Source organism: Mytilus californianus, unplaced genomic scaffold, assembly GCF_021869535.1.
Source record: "Mytilus californianus isolate M0D057914Y unplaced genomic scaffold, xbMytCali1.0.p SCAF_14, whole genome shotgun sequence".
Lineage (NCBI taxonomy): Eukaryota > Metazoa > Mollusca > Bivalvia > Mytilida > Mytilidae > Mytilus > Mytilus californianus.
The window spans coordinates 18,328,864-18,346,188 of record NW_026262626.1 but is presented as its reverse complement, the minus strand read 5'-3'; the positions used below and the strand labels follow the sequence as shown (position 1 = coordinate 18,346,188).

General features: G+C 32.6%; 1 protein-coding gene across 1 annotated transcript in view; it reads right to left on the bottom strand.

The window, feature by feature from the left end:
- LOC127724319 (BTB/POZ domain-containing protein 6-like) overlaps nt 1–17,123 on the bottom strand; it is a 35,554-nt gene extending 18,431 nt beyond the window's left edge. The window contains exons 1-4 of the mRNA XM_052231249.1: nt 17,091–17,123; nt 11,807–11,863; nt 7,454–7,510; nt 322–378 (exon numbers count right to left, since the gene is read on the bottom strand). The gene's annotated coding sequence lies outside the window, so the exon portion shown is untranslated. The remainder of the gene's footprint in view (nt 1–321; nt 379–7,453; nt 7,511–11,806; nt 11,864–17,090) is intronic.
- Nucleotides 17,124–17,325: the final 202 nt, after the last annotated feature.

Sequence of the window (17,325 nt, the reverse complement as noted above, 5' to 3'; positions counted from 1 at the left end):
AGGACGTTGGTAGCCGTTCAAAGATACAAAAAGTGACAAGGTCAAATTTTAAATCTGAAAATCGATTATTTGATTTTGAGAGGAATATCAAGATTAAGTGTGGTCATATAGCTTTGAAGTATTCATGTATGTGTATATCTTTCTATAACCTTCGCTTTTAAAAATATTTGCGTGTTAGCTGTCCTGTTCATGATTTATCCAGAAAATGGGTTTTTTGCAAATTATTTCTATTAAATAATGTTATTTTCAATAAATGCATTTTTTACTAATTTCCTCATATATAAATCTATTAACAAGCAAAAATTTAAAAAAATAACTTACGTTGGGTGAAACTTAGCTTCTCTATAGATTCGTACTGTACAAGGATGCGCAAACAGACTACAACAATTAATGAGATGACGAATAACAAACACGAACTGATACACTCCTCTACACTAAATACAACATAATTAAAGATAAACTACACGTAATTTTGAAATCCCCTCATCACATCAATATTTTTAATGTAGAAATAATTCAATAGAAAATCTAATATATTTTCATATTCTTCCATTGATACTGTTAACTTTTCGGTAACTTTATTTTTGAAAAACGGTTTTTTTTTAACCCTAAAAATTTGAACACTATACGCGCCTTGTTTAAATGTTGGTATTACTAAGTATTTCCAATAAGATTGCGAGTGAATTGCGACAATATTTATTTTGTGTCTTTCTTCTGTAAATTTATTGATTTTATTGTGAATCTGCGCTCGTTAATACGCACATTCAGCATTTATTGCGTGATAAAAACCTCACAAAGGATAATGTCAAAAATAGTGCGTTATGGATTTTTTTCATACAAATTCTTCTTCTTTTCACCTCCAAAACTTATTGCAGAGAGGTTTACGGCGTAACATCGTCAATTTGAGTCTGAGGGGACACATTATCAAACAGAATGTTAGGAATTGTTATCTTAAATTGTTATTACATAGAGTACACCTAAAGGGTATTTTACAGAAAAATAAAATATTCTTTCAGGTACGCCATCACAAGTTCGTTTTTTCGTTTTGTGGCATTGTGTTTTCAGTTTGTCTTTGAATTTTGAGTTCTAATGCCTAATGAACTAAGTTACACAATGCAGACACCGCGTGGTGTGTGTATTTTGCAATTTTAAACTAAAGGGAGTGTTATACAGTATAAACATCTAGAGTCTCAAGTACACAACGTCTATCTTAAAGGGAGTGTCTTACTATATCCATCTATATGGAGTGTGCAACAAAGAATAGAACTGAATTGAGTGAAATACAGTGCACAGTTCTTGAAAATTGAATCATTGCACGCTTCATGCGTCTATGAACCACACAGTTATTTCACATGCCTTAGGTTTTTTTTATCAATAACAAAATTGAAACTGATTAATAACGCTTCAACTTCCGATATATTTTGTCATTCGATCACATGATAAATCGAGTTCCATAACTCATTTACACTTATCAATCAATAATTACCAAAGGATTAAGTATGAATATGGAACTATATAAATGTGGTGCATCCTAAGGGCTTTTTAAAATGTATCATCATAAAAGAAAACAACGCTAAAAGTTGGAAGTCAATGGTGTGTAATCCCTGAGTATTTGAAAAGATATACGGCTAAAAGGAACTTGAGAAAAATTTCAAAATTATTTCGTCATTTGTAAGCACGAACAGACATTTGAAAGTAAAATTGAGAATGGAAATGGGGAATGTGTCAAAGATACAACAACCCGACCATAGAGCAGACAACAGCCGAAGGCCACCAATGGGTCTTCAATGCAGCGAGAAACTCCCGCACCCGGAGGCGTCCTTCAGCTGGCCCCTAAACAAATATGTATACTAGTTCAGTGATAATGGACGTCATACTAAACTCCAAATTATACACAAGAAACTAGAATTAAAAATGATACAAGACTAACAATGGCCAGAGGCTCCTGACTTGGGACAGGCGCAAAAATGCGGCGGGGTTAAACATGTTTTTTGATATCTCAACCCCCCCCCCCCCCCTTATACCTCTAGCCAATGTAGAAAAAACAAACGCACAACAGTACGCACAGTGAAACGCAGTTCAAAAGAAGTCCGAGTCCGATGTCAGAATAGGAAACAAAAGAAAATAAGCAAAATGACAATAATACATAAATAACAACAGACTACTAGCAGTTAATGACATGCCAGCTCCAGATCTCAATTACACTGATTGAAAGATTATGTCTTCATCATATGAATATCAGGCACAATCCCTCCTGTTAGGGGTTTAGTATTATACTATCATAAAATATATGAGAAGAACATAACCCGTGTCATGCCAACAACTGGTTTTAGAATAAATATGTTTAATTCCGATGCAAAGACCATATAAGTGAATAGATATTAAAGCCAAAATATGCAATCTTTAATGACCTGACAACAGTATCGTAACTATATCCCTTCTTAATAATAAAATTGAGAATGGAAATTGGGAATGTGTCAAAGAGACAACAACCCGACCATAGAGCAGACAACAGCCGAAGGCCACCAATGGGTCTTCAATGCAGCGAGAAACTCACGCACCCGGAGGCGTCCTTCAGCTGGCCCCTAAACAAATAATAATAAGTCTGTTTAATGGTTTTGTTAGCTTTTGAGGTGAATACTGACATTTTTGTGCTTTGTAAAAAATATTACCATAATAGATTGGATGTGAAATACCCGAACGTATAAGATGTCTGTATGTTGAGTTATATTTACGAATGATGTTCTTATACCGATGAAAAAATTGAGTAAATGTTTTGACTAGTTTATGATATCGAAAACCCTGGTGTAATAATTTTTCAGTAATACATAAATTTCTCTCGTTAAAATCTAAAACGTTGTTAAATACACGAGCGAATCGTACAAGTTGAGATATATAAACACCATAAGATGGTGACAAGGGAACGTCACCATCTAAAAATGGATAGTTAACGATAGGAAATGAAAAATCATCTCTTTTATCATAAATTTTTGTATTAAGCTTCCCGTTAATGATATAGATATAAAGATCGAGGAAAGGACAGTGGTCATTGTAAGTATAAGCTCTATTTAAAGTAAGTTCAACAGGATAAATTTCTTTAGTATACACACTGAAGTTGTCATTATTGAGAGCCAATATATCATCCAAATATCTAAAAGTATTGTTAAATTTTTGTATCAGATGTTGTTTCGATGGGTCTTTGCTGATTTTAGTCATAAATTGTAACTCATAACAATACAAAAACAGGTCCGCAATAAGTGGTGCACAGTTAGTCCCCATTGGAATTCCGATAACTTTACGATATACGGAATCTCCAAAGCGAACAAAAATGTTATCAAGTAAAAATTCTAGGGCAGATATGGTATCAAAGCATGTCCAATTGACATAGTTCTTTTGTTTGTTGCTACTAAAAAATGACCTAAAAGAGTTTGAACATATGTATTCGCATTCCGACTTTTTAAATGCCCATTTAATTAGGTGTTTGAATTTTTTCTTAATAATAATATGAGGCAAAGTGGTATATAGGGTAGTTAATTCCACTATTTTCAAAGGCCTTATTTGAACAATTTATAATCAGATTTTTGATTGTACAAAGTGTACTAGTAAGTAGAAAAGACAATTTAGTAGTGGAACAATGACTTCAAGACGAAATAAATCTATATTTGTAAGGTGATTTGTGTAGCTTCGGAAGCCAGTACATAGTTGGAACTTTCATTGTATTTGGTTTTGCTTGTGAAGAAGTAGCTAATAGTTTATGTTTGTTACAGATATCGTTTTCTGAAAATGAAGTCAGTTGGAATGTTGGTGAATTCGTGATTTCCTTTTGCATAACCTCAATGTAAAATTTACGTCAAACTATAATGATATTATTAGCAGCTTTATCAGCCGGGACAAAAACAAATTCCTCGGCTAGTTCTTTTAGTTTATGTTTGATACGAGAAATAGGATTTTTATGGTTGTTGTTAAGAGTAAAATGTTCTTTAAAATGTTGTATACGTATATCAACTATCTTCATTACTGAATGAAAAAAAGAGTCCAAAGATTTTTTGTCAGCTTTTCCCGTTTTATCCATTTCAAACAGTAAGCACGAAGTGAGTCGTGGATGATATTACGACACTCATTCCAATTAATAATTGACGGGGGAACGATATTTAGGTCCTTTACTGAGGAATGATTTTAACTCCCGGTCGCGAACGATGTTAAGGTCTCCTGTTATAACATGGGAAATGGGGCCATAAGTGTATTCGGAATTACTACAATTACATGATGTAGGTGTATTTTCACTGATATTTACATCTTTACAGACTTGGCTATAATTAAACACAAATTTTCATGTAGATTTCTTGTAAATATAACAAATAAGAGGGTGTTCAGTATTATCAAAATATCCAGGAATTTGTTCTTTAACAGAATGGTCGTTAAAAATACCGGCAATATTTACAAAATCAAAACCTTTATTGACATACTTTATTTTAATAAAAAGTTTTTTATGATCTTCAGGGCGATCAATTTTGGGAAACAGTTTAGAATAACAATATGCCATTATAATTTGAACGATTTCATACTTAGGACTGCAATATGAAATTGTGTTGCAATACTCTAAAATTTTATTTAATTTATATATAAGTAAAGAACAGAGCTTTGTTAATAAATAATATCTGCCGTTGTTTTTTGAATTTTGAAATAAAAATTAGGTCCGAAATATTTGTATGGTTGGTCCGAAATTTTCTTTGATTGCGATTTTTTCTACGCCCATGAGAACGGTTTTTACGAACAGTTTTAGAAACTATATCCAAAATGTTAACAGCAACGGTTCTTGATATATTACCAATTCCCATAATATTATCATTAAGACTGAGAGGGTAGACTGTCTGTAATTTTTTAATCCAATTTGATTCAATTATTTTCCGTGATCGTACAAACTTTGAATGAGATTCACCAGGCTGCTTATTTACTACTTCTAAAGGTAGAACTGTTAAATATTTAATAGGATGATTGTGCATGAATCAATTTCATCAGTTTGAATAAGTTACGTCCAATAAGCGGCCGAAGAAACACTCCCATTTGACATGTTTAACAAGACGATGCGAAAAATTCGTCTTATCATGCTAAATTTATGCATTATTATTAACTATTGATTTAAAGACAGTAAATAATAATGTGGAGTGACAGCTTCCGCTTAATGCCTAGTCCAACTCTCATCTTTATATTCCATTTGCATATTATTATTTCTACATTTTTATTTTATTATCATGGTAAAAGTCTATTGATTGGGACATAAGTCATGTGTTTAACATTTGCTGGTAATTTTAAATATTCTAAATGGTTAAGCCAAACAAAACAAGCAAGTATAAAGCATTAAGACTCGATGAAGAGCCTATGAGAATGGTAAGTAACGTTATACGTTTGAGGAGAACTAACAGGTAAATAGCACTTTTGTCAAGCAGAAATTGTTAATAGATTGGCAATGAAGTATGAACACCAATACACAAAACACAACATAGAAAACTAAAGACTGAGCAACACAAACCAAACTTAAAAAGTGGGGGTCATCTAAGGTGCTCCATAAAGGTAAGCAGATCCTGCTCCACGTGTGATACCTGTCGTGTTGCTCAAGTAAGTACTTATCAAGTAGTGATAAGTCTAGTTCGGTACATCACATTAGGGGAAAAGGGGACGGGATTGTAGTTACGATAATTGGAAAATATCCGTCGTCATCTGTGAAACAGATATTGAAAAACGGTCAACCAACTCATGGTGGCGTCCGTAAAATTTGTGAAGGGATAATTTTAACTTATCCACTTTGAACTCGTGGTTTGTGAGTAGCAACCCACTATCCAGGAAATCATGAAAGGAAACACAAGCCCTGGAATGTGATATATTCATGTGCATGCTCGGTGTCGATATTGTTGCTAGTGAAGTTTGTCCCGAGTGTATTATAAAGCTAAATCGTCTGGACTTTGGCATTGACAAGATTGCTTTATTACCTTTCTTAAATTCTCCCTTTTTGTTCATAAGATTTATAATAAGTAGTTATTAAGATTCTAGGAATCTTTTTCCAACAGTATAAGTTGATCTTAGGTGCATTGGCTTTTCTTTTATATAACTAGGTTAACACGTAGTTATACATTCCTGGCCTTGAAATCAAATTAAGTTGACTGAGCGTTCCTGATGACGATCAACCAAAACAAACGCTTCGAACGCAATAGATTTTTAAAGTATTATTTTCAAGTTCATGTTTGAATCAATTCAATAATAATAGGTGTGTTTCGTTGATATCATTCATCCAGCATTCTTGCCGCTATTAGTTTGGAACATCCAGCATTCTTGCCGCTATCAGTTTGGAAACAAAATTTAAATACGGTTGAGATCAACGAGGTCATGAAGTTATCAACAGCAATTTGATAACCGCTTATGCTTTACTTTGCTCGACTAATATATATCACATACGCTTGCCACAATTTGTTTGTCTGTTGCCAAGCGAGAATAAGTCCGTTTAATAATTCATACTGCACTCAGGCCATTCACTTACCATATACATGATAATGTACCAATACACTTATTATATATATATATATGTATATGTCTTAGGTCATTGAGGGTCAAATTTAAAATAGTGTAAAGCACTGTCGTCTTCTTTACAACTTAAAGACGCCAACCGGAAGTTATCATTATTTCTGTTTAAATCTCAATGGTCATATATAAAACGATAAGCTTACATTTTCCAAAAATATAATTGATTTGTTTCCTTTTTCCTTTTTATCCTCTCCACGATTTAGTGTGTTTTCTATCCATGTACGTATATTTATTAGTAAAGGAAAAAACCGACATCGACTTTGTAATATCCAAATAAGGATAGACTTATAGTTACTATTTTAAAGGAGATACTGGTATGTTGAACCCTTATCGTTTGAATTACTTTACATAAGTATAAATTTTTACGGAAAAGATACTTATTACGCTAGGATGTGTATTTGAAAATCTCTTAATTACAATAGTTTTAATCATGATGAGTATTTATTCACGGGTTTATTTTACCAATTTATTCTCTCTGAATTTAATTATTTGGTCATCCCAGAACTATATGTATGTGTTAATCAGGCTATTTATATTTTTTGAGAGGTTGGTATCCATTAGGAAGGACGTTGGTAGCAGTTGATAGATACAAAAACTGACAAGATAAAATTTTAAATCTGAAAATCGATTATTTGATTTTGAGAGGAATATCAAGATTAAGTGTAGTCATATAGCTTTTGCCGTATTCATGTATTTGTATATCTTTCTACAACCTTCGCTTTAAGAAGATTTGCGTTTTAGCTGTCCTGTTTATGATTTATCCAGAAAATGGGTTTTTGTGGCAAATTATTTCTATTAAATAATGTTATTTTCAATAAATGCATTTTTTACTCATTTCCTCATATATAACAAGCAAAAATTAAAAACAACAACTTACGTTGGCTGAAACTTAGCTTCTCTATAGATTCGTACTGTGCAAGGATGTGCAAACAGACTACAACATTATAACAATTAACAATTAATAAGATGACGAATAACAAAAACAAACTGATACACTCCTCCACACCAATTACAACATAATTAAAAAATAAACTACACCATGTACACGTAATTTTAAAATCCCTCCATTACATCAATATTTTTAATGTAGAAATAATTCAATAGAAAAAACTAATATATTTGCAGATGCTTCCATTAATACTGATAAGTTTTCGGTAACTTTATTTTTGAAAAACGGGGTTTTTTTTACCCTAAAAATTTGAACACTATACGCGCCTAGTTTAAATATTGGAATTACTAAGTATTTCCAATAAGATTGCGAGTGAATTGCGACAATATTTAGTTTGTGTCTTTCTTCTGTAAATTTATTGATTTTATTGTGAATCTGCGCTCGTTAATACGCACATTTAGCATTTATTGCGTGATAAAAATCAGCAGGATAATGTCAAAAATAGTGCGTTGTGGATTTTTTTTTAATACAAATTCTACTTCTTTTCACCTCCGATACTTATTGCAGAGAGGTTTACAGTCATGTTGTATTTAAACTCAAAAACATTACTTAGTCTCAGATAAATAAGTGTATGTTATTATATGGTGGTAGGCCAGTAGGGAGTGGTCAATTCGAGGGAAGTATTCTACTACTTGGGTCGTATTTACAAATAATAACAAAACAATTCAGTAGTTAGTAAATAACACATAACTAAAACGACGATTTACAGTGGTTTTTTTTTCCGAGGGGTTAAAAATGAAGTCATCCAATCCAAGCAATTAGATATTAGTATAACATGTGAATGTTAATTAAGACCTAAATGTATGTATCAATGGTATTTAACGCGGTATCCGTTTGAAGGGTTTGATTCAAAGTATTGACTTCTAAGCCTTGGCGAAACGTCTCAACCTGAATCATGTGTTTAAGAGTGTCTGCCTAGCACCATAAAATGTGTTCACTGCGTATACAGAAAAAGAATGCTACAAAATATGCACAATGTCCACTAGAATATATGGCGTAACATCGTCAATTTGAGTCTGAGGGGACACATTATCAAATAGAATGTTAAGAATTGATATCTTAAATTTGTATTACATAGAGTACACCTAAGGGGTATTTAAAGAAAAAAAAATATTCTTTCAGGTACTCCATCACCAGTTCGTTTTTTGTTTTGTGGCATTGTATTTTCAGTTTGTCTTTGATTTTTGAGTTCGAATGCCTATTTGATATTCTCCGCCTCTCTTTGAACTAAGTTACACAATGCAGACACCGCGTGGTGTGTGTATTTTGCAATTTTAAACTAAAGTGAGTGTTATACAGTAAAAACATCTAGAGTCTCAAGTACACAACGTCTATCTTAAAGGGAGTGTCTTACTATATCCATCTATATGGAGTGTGCAACAAAAAAGAGAACTTAATTGAGTGAAATACAGTGCACAGTTCGTGTAAGTTGAAACATTGCACGCTTCATGCGTCTATGAACCACACAGATATTTCACATGCCTTAGGTTTTTTTTATCAATATCAAAATTGAAACTGATTAATAACGCTTCAACTTCCGATATATTTTGTCATTCGATCACATTATAAACAGTGTTCCATTACTCATTTACACTTATCAATCAATAATTACCAAAGGATTAAATATGAATATGGAACTATATAAATGTGGTGCATCCTAAGCGCTTTTCAAAATGTATCATCATAAAAGAGCCCAACGCTAAAAGTTGGAAGTCAATGGTGTGTAATCCTTGAGTATTTGAAAAGATATACGGCTAAAAGGAACTTGAGAAATATTTCAAAGTTATTTCCTCATTTGTAAGCACAAACACACATTTGAAAGTACATGGATCAATTTAATCAGTTTGGATAAGTTACGTCCGATAAGCAGCCGAAGAAACACTCCTATTTGACATGTTTATCAAAACGATGCGAAAAATTCGTCTGATCTTGCTAAATTTACACATTATTATTAACTATTGATTTAAAGACAGTTAATAATAATGTGAAGTGACAGCTTCCGCTTAATGCCTAGTCCAACTCTCATCTTTATGTTAGATTTGCATATTATTATTTCTACATTTTTATTTTATTATCATGGTAAAAGTCTATTGATTGGGACATAATTCATGTTTTTAACATTTGCTGGTAATTTTATATATTCTAAATGGTTAAGCCAAAACATACAAGCAAGTATAAAGCATTAAGACTCGATGAAGAGCCTATGAGAATGCTAAGTAACGTTAAAGTTTGAGGAGAACTAGCAGGTAAATAGCGCTCTTGTCAAGTAGAAATTTTTAATAGATTGGCAATGAAGTATGAACACCAATACACAAAACACAACATAGAAACCTAAATACTGAGCAACATGAACCAAACTTAAAAGGTGGTGATCATCTAAGGTGCTCCATAAAGGTAAGTAGATCCTGCTCCACGTGTGATACCTGTCGTGTTGTTCAAGTAAGTACTTATCCAGTAGTGATAAGTCTAGTTCGGTACATCACATTAGGGGAAAACGGGACGGGATTGTTGTTACGATCATGAGAAAATATCCGTCGTCATCTGTGAAACAGATATTGAAAAGCGGTCAACCAACTCATGGTGGCTTCCGTAAAATCTGCGAAGGGATGATTTCAACTTTATCACTTTGAACTCGTGGTTTGTGAGCAGCAACCCTCTATCCAGAAAATCATGAAAGGAAACACAAGCCCTGGAATGTGATATATTCATGTGCATGCTCGGTGTCGATATTGTTGCTAGTGAAATGTTTGTCCCGAGTGTATTATAATGCTAAATCGTCTGTACTTTGGCATTGACATGGTTGATTTATAATCTTTCTTAAATTTTCCCTTTTTGTTCATTAGATTTATAATAAGTAGTTAAAAAGATTCTAGGAATTTTTTTCCAATAGTATAAGTTGATCTTAGGTGCATTGGCTTTTCTTTTATATACTTAGGTTCACACGTAGTTATACATTCCTGGCCTTGAAATCAAATTAAGTTGACTGAGCGTTCCTAAGGACGATACCCCAAAACAAACGCTTCGAACGCAATAGATTTTTAAAGTATTATTTTCAAGTTTATGTTTAAATCAATTCCATTATTACAGGTGTGTTTCGTTGATATCATGTATCCAGCATCCTTGCCGCTATTAGTTTGGAACATCCAGCATTCTTGTCGCTATTAGTTTGGAATCAAAATTTTAATACGGTTGAGATCAACGAGGTCATGAAGTTATCAACAGCAATTTGATAACCGCTTATGGTTAACTTTGCTTGACTAACATACATCACATACGCTTGCCACAATTCGTTTGTCTGTTGTCAAGCGAGAATAAGTCCGTTTAATAGTTCATACTGCACTTAGGCCATTTTTTTACCAAATACATGATAATGTACCAATAAACTTATTATATATGAATGCATGTCTTTGGTCATTGGGGGTCAAATTTAAAACAGTTTAAAGCACTGTCATCTTCTTTACAACTTAGAGACAACAACCGGAAGTTATCATTATTTCTGTTTAAAGCTCAATGTTCATATATAAAACGATAAACTTACATTTTCAAAAAATATAATTGATTTTTTTCCTTTTTCCTTTTTATCCTTTCCAAGATTTAGTTTGTTTTCTATATATGTACGTATATTTATTAGTAAAGGAAAACACCAACATCGACTTGAAATATCCAAATAAGGATTTGACCTTATAGTTACTATTTTAAGGAAGATGCTGGTATGTTGAACCCTTATCGTGTGAATTACTTTACATAAGAATAAATTTTTACGGAAAAGATACTTATTACGCTAGGATGTGTATTTGAAAATCTCATAATTACAATAGTTTTAGTCATGATAAGTATTTATTCACGGGTTTATTTTACCAATTTATTCTCTCTGAATGATTTTTTTGTCATCCCAAAACTATATGTATGTGTTAATCAGGCTATTGATATTTTTTGGGATGTTGGTATCCATTAGAAAGGACGTTGGTAGCCGTTTAAAGATACAAAATGTGGCAAGGTCAAATTTTGAATCTGAAAGTCGATTATTTGATTTGAGAGGAATATCAAGATTAAGTGTGGTCATATAGCTTTTGACGTATTCATGTATTTGTATATCTTTCTATAACCTTCGCTTTTAAAAAGATTTGCGTGTTAGCTGTCCTGTTCATGATTTATCCAGAAAATGGGTTTTTTGGCAAATTATTTCTATTAAATAATGTTATTTTCAATATAAATGCATATTTTACTTATTTCCTCCTATATGAATCTATTCACAAGCAAAAAATAAAAAAAATAACTTACGTTGGGTGAAACTTAGATTCTCGATAGATTCGTACTGTACAAGGATGCGCAAACAGACTACAACATTATAACAATTAATAAGATGACGAATAACCAAAACGAATTGATACACTCCTCCACACCAACTACAACATAATTAAAAATAAACTACTCGTAATTTTAAAATCCCTTCATCACATCAATATTTTTAATGTAGAAATAATTCAATAGAAAGTCTAATATATATTTTCATATGCTACTGTTAATACTGTGAACTTTTTGGTAACTTTATTTTTAAAAAACGGGTTTTTTTTTACCCTAAAAATTTGAACACTATACGCGCCTTGTTTAAATGTTGGTATTACTAAGTATTTCCAATAAGATTGCGAGTGAATTGCGACAATATTTATTTTGTGTCTTTCTTCTGTAAATTTATTGATTTTATTGTGAATCTGCGCTCGTTAATACGCACATTTAGCATTTATTGCGTGATAAAAACCTCACAAAGGATAATGTCAAAAATAGTGCGTTGTGGATTTTTTTTCATACAAATTTACTTCTTTTCACCTCCAATACTTATTGCAGAGAGGTTTACAGTCATGTTCTATTTACATTCGAAAACATAACTTAGGATTAGATAAATAAGTGTATGTTATTATATGGTGGTATGCCAGTAGGGAGTGGTCAATTCGAGGGAAGTATTCTACTACTTGGGTCGTATTAACAAATAATAACAAAACAATGCAGTAGTTAGTAAATAACACATAACTAAAACGACGATTTACAGTGTTTTTTCCCGAGGGGTTAAAAATCAAGTCATCGAATCCAAGTAGTTATATATTAGTATAACATGTGAATGTTAATTAAGACCTAAATGTATGTATCAATGGTATTTAACGCGGTATCCATTTGAAGGGTTTGATTCAAAGTATTGACTTCTAAGCCCTGGTGAAACGTTTCAACATGAATCATGTGTTCAAGAGTGTCTGCCTAGCACCATAAAATGTGTTCACTGCGTATACAGAAAAAGAATGCTACAGAATATGCACAATGTCCACTAGAATATACGGCGTAACATCGTCAATTTGAGTCTGAGGGGACACATTATCAAATAGAATGTTAGGAATTGTTATCTTAAATTGGTATTACATAGAGTACACCTAACGGGTATTTAACAGAAAATAAAATATTCTTTCAGGTACGCCATCACAAGTTCGTTTTTCGTTTTGTGGCATTGTGTTTTCAGTTTGTCTTTGATTTTTGAGTTCGAATGCCAATTTGATATTCTCCGCCTCTCTTTGAACTAAGTTACACAATGCAGACACCGCGTGGTGTGTGTATTTTGCAATTTTAAACTAAAGGAAGTGTTATACAGTATAAACATCTAGAGTCTCAAGTACACAACGTCTATCTTAAAGGGAGTGTCTTACTATATCCATCTATATGGAGTGTGCAACAACGAATAGAACTTAATTAAGTGAAATACAGTGCACAGTTCGTGTAAATTGAATCATTGCACGCTTCATGAGTCTATGAACCACACAGTTATTTCACATGCCTTAGGTTTTTTTCATCAATGACAAAATTGAAACTGATTAATAACTTTTCAACTTCCGATATATTTTGTCATTCGATCACATGATAAACAGTGTTACATTACTCATTTACACTTATCAATCAATAATTACCAAAGGATTAAATATGAATATGGAACTATATAAATGTGGTGCATCCAAAGGGCTTTTCAAAATGTATCATCATAAAAGATAACAACGCTAAAAGTTGGAAGTCAATGGTGTGTAATCCTTGAGTATTTGAAAAGATATACGACTAAAAGGAACTTGAGAAAAATTTCAAAATTATTTCGTCATTTGTAAGCACGAACACACATTTGAAAGTGCATGAATCAATTTAATCAGTTTGAATAAGTTACGTCCAATAAGCAGCCGAAGAAACACTCCCATTTGAAATGTTTAACTAGACAATGCGAAAAATTCGTCTTATCATGCTAAATTTATGCATTATTATTAACTATTGATTTAAAGACAGTTAAGAATAATGTGGAGTGACAGCTTCCGCTTAATGCCTAGTCCAACTCTCATCTTTATATTCCATTTGCATAGTATTATTTCTACATTTTCATTTTATTATCACGGTAAAAGTCTATTGATTAGGACATAAGTCATGTGTTTAACATTTGCTGGTAATGTTATACATTCTAAATGGTTAAGCCAAAACATACAAGCAAGTATAAAGCATTAAGACTCGATGAAGCGCCTATGAGAATGATTAGTAACGTTATACGTTTGAGGAGAACTAACAGTTAAATAGCTCTCTTGTCAAGTAGAAATTGTTAATAGATTGACGATGAAGTATGAACACCAATACACAAAACACAACATAGAAAACTAAAGACTGAGCAACACAAACCAAACTTAAAAAGTGGGGGTCATCTAAGGTGCTCCAAAAAAGTAAGCAGATCCTGCTCCACGTGTGATACCTGTCGTGTTTCTCAAGTAAGTACGTATCCAATAGTGATAAGTCTAGTTCGGTAGATCACATTAGGGGAAAAGGGGACGGGATTGTAGTTACGATAATTGGAAAATATCCGTCGTCATCTGTGAAACAGATATTGAAAAACGGTCAACCAAGTCATGGTGGCGTCCGTAAAATTTGTGAAGGGATGATTTCAACTTAACCACTTTGAACTCGTGGTTTGTGAGCAGCAACCCTCTATCCAGGAAATCATGAAAGGAAACACAAGCCCTGGAATGTGATATATTCATGTGCATCTCGGTGTCGATATTGTTGCTAGTGAAGTGTTTGTACCGAGTGTATTATAAAGCTAAATCGTCTGGACTTCGGCATTGACATGATTGCTTTATTACCTTTCTTTAATTCTCCCTTTTTGTTCATTAGATTTATAATAAGTAGTTATTAAGATTCTAGGAATCTTTTTCCAACAGTATAAGTTGATCTTATGTGCATTGGCTTTTCTTTTATATACCTAGGTTCACACGTAGTTATACATTCCTGGCCTTAAAATCAAATTAATTTGACTGAGCGTTCCTGATGACAATAAACCAAAACAAACGCTTCGAACGCAATATATTTTTAAAGTATTATTTTCAAGTTCATGTTTAAATTAATTCCATTATAACAGGTGTGTTTTGTTGATATCATTCATCCAGCATTCTTGCCGCTATTAGTTTGGAACATACAGCATTCTTGCCGCCATTAGTTTGTAAACAAAATTTTAGTTCCGTTGAGATCAACAGGGTCATGAAGTTATCAAGGCCAATTTGATAACCACTTATGGTTAACTTTGCTTGACTAACATACATCAGATACGCTTGCCACAATTCGTTTGTCTGTTGTCAAGCGAGAATAAGTCCGTTTAATAATTCATACTGCACTTAGGACATTTACTTACCAAATACATGATTATATACCAATAAACTTATTATATATATATATGTATATGTCTAAGGTCATTGAGGGTCAAATTTAAAACAGTGTAAAGCACTGTCGGCTTCTCTACAACTTAAAGACAACAACTGGAAGTTATCATTATTTCTGTTTAAATCTCATTGGTCATATATAAAACGATAAGCTTACATTATCAAAAATATAATTGATTTGTTTCCTTTTTCCTTTTTATCCTCTCCACGATTTAGTGTGTTTTCTATCCATGTACGTACATTTATTAGTTAAGGAAAAAACCGACATCGACTTTGAAATATCCAAATAAGGATTTAACCTTATAGTTACTATTTTAAAGGAGATACTGGTATGTTGAACCCTTATCGTGTGAATTACTTTACATTGTATAAATCTTTACGGAAAAGATACTTATTACGCTAGGATGTGTATACGAAAATCTCATAATTACAATAGTTTTAGTCATGATAAGTATTTATTCACGGGTTTATTATACCAATTTATTCTCTCTGAATGTAATTTTTGGTCATCCAAAAACTATATGTACGTGTTAATCAGGCTTTTGATATTATCATTATGCATTATTATTAACTATTGATTTAAAGACAGTTAATAATAATGTGGAGTGACAGCTTCCGCTTAATGCCTAGTCCAACTCTCATCTTTATATTCCATTTGCATAGTATTATTTCTACATTTTTATTTTATTATCATGGTAAAAGTCTATTGATTAGGACATTAGTCATGTGTTTAACATTTGCTGGTAATGTTATACATTTTAAATGGTTAAGCGAAAACATACAAGCAAGTATAAAGCATTAAGACTCGATGAAGCGCCTATGAGAATGATGAGAAACGTTATACGTTTGAGGAGAACTAACAGTTAAATAGCTCTCTTGTCAAGTAGAAATTGTTAATAGATTGGCGATGAAGTATGAACACCAATACACAAAACACAACATAGAAAACTAAAGACTGAGCAACACAAACCAAACTTAAAAAGTGGGGGTCATCTAAGGTGCTCCAAAAAAGTAAGCAGATCCTGCTCCACGTGTGATACCTGTCGTGTTTCTCAAGTAAGTACTTATCCAGTAGTGATAAGTCTAGTTCGGTAGATCACATTAGGGGAAAAAGGGGACGGGATTGTAGTTACGATAATTGGAAAATATCCGTCGTCATCTGTGAAACAGATATTGAAAAACGGTCAACCAACTCATGGTGGCGTCCGTAAAATTTGTGAAGGGATGATTTCAACTTAACCACTTTGAACTCGTGGTTTGTGAGCAGCAACCCTCTATCCAGGAAATCATGAAAGGAAACACAAGCCCTGGAATGTGATATATTCATGTGCATGCTCGGTGTCGATATTGTTGCTAGTGAAGTGTTTGTACCGAGTGTATTATAAAGCTAAATCGTCTGGACTTCGGAATTGACATGATTGCTTTATTACCTTTCTTCAATTCTCCCTTTTTGTTCATTAGATTTATAAAAAGTAGTTATTAAGATTCTAGGAATCTTTTTCCTACAGTATAAGTTGATCTTAGGTGCATTGGCTTTTCTTTTATATAACTAGGTTCACACGTAGTTATACATTCCTGGCCTTAAAATCAAATTAATTTGACTGAGCATTCCTGATGACGATAAACCAAAACAAACGCTTCGAACGCAATAGATTTTTAAAGTATTATTTTCAAGTTCATGTTTGAATAACTTCCATTATATTAAATAGTAGATTTATAATAAGTAGTTATTAAGATTCTAGGAATCTTTTTCCTACAGTATAAGTTGATCTTAGGTGCATTGGCTTTTCTTTTATATAACTTATTTCATATATAACAATTAAAAATTAGAAAAAATAACTTACGTTGGCTGAAACTTAGCTTCTCTATAGATTCGATTTTATTGTGAATCTGCGCACGTTAATACGCACATCTAGCATTTATTGCACGATGAAAACCTCACAAAGAATGATGTCACAAATAGTGCGTGGTGAATTTTTTCTCATACAAATTCTACTTCACACTCCCTTTTAGATAGACGTTGTGTACTTGAGACTCTAGATGTTTATACTGTATAACACTCCCTTTAGTTTGAAATTG